The sequence below is a fragment of the Arachis duranensis genome, chromosome 10 (genome assembly GCF_000817695.3).
Source record: "Arachis duranensis cultivar V14167 chromosome 10, aradu.V14167.gnm2.J7QH, whole genome shotgun sequence".
NCBI lineage: Eukaryota > Viridiplantae > Streptophyta > Magnoliopsida > Fabales > Fabaceae > Arachis > Arachis duranensis.
Genome location: NC_029781.3, coordinates 91996548 through 91996936, shown reverse-complemented (window position 1 = coordinate 91996936; position 389 = coordinate 91996548).

Here is a 389-nt window from a genome sequence, read left to right as displayed (position 1 = left end):
ATACCTCTGACTTAGCAACCATGGTCTCTGATCTAATCAAAACCACTCAAAGTTTCATGACTGAAACAAGGTCCTCCATTAGAAATTTGGAGGCACATGTGGGACAGCTGAGCAAGAAAATTACTGAACTCCCTCCTAGTACTCTTCCAAGCAATACAGAAGAGAATCCAAAAAGAGAATGCAAGGCCATTAACATGACCCACATGGCCGAACTTGAAGAGGAGGAAGAGGCAGAGATCGCCACTGAAGAAGACCTCAATGGACATCCACTGGCCTCCAATGAGTTCCCTAATGAGGAACAATGGGAATCTGAGGCTCACACAGAGACCATAGAGATTCCATTGGATTTACTTCTGCCATTCATGAGCTCTGATGAGTATTCTTCCTCT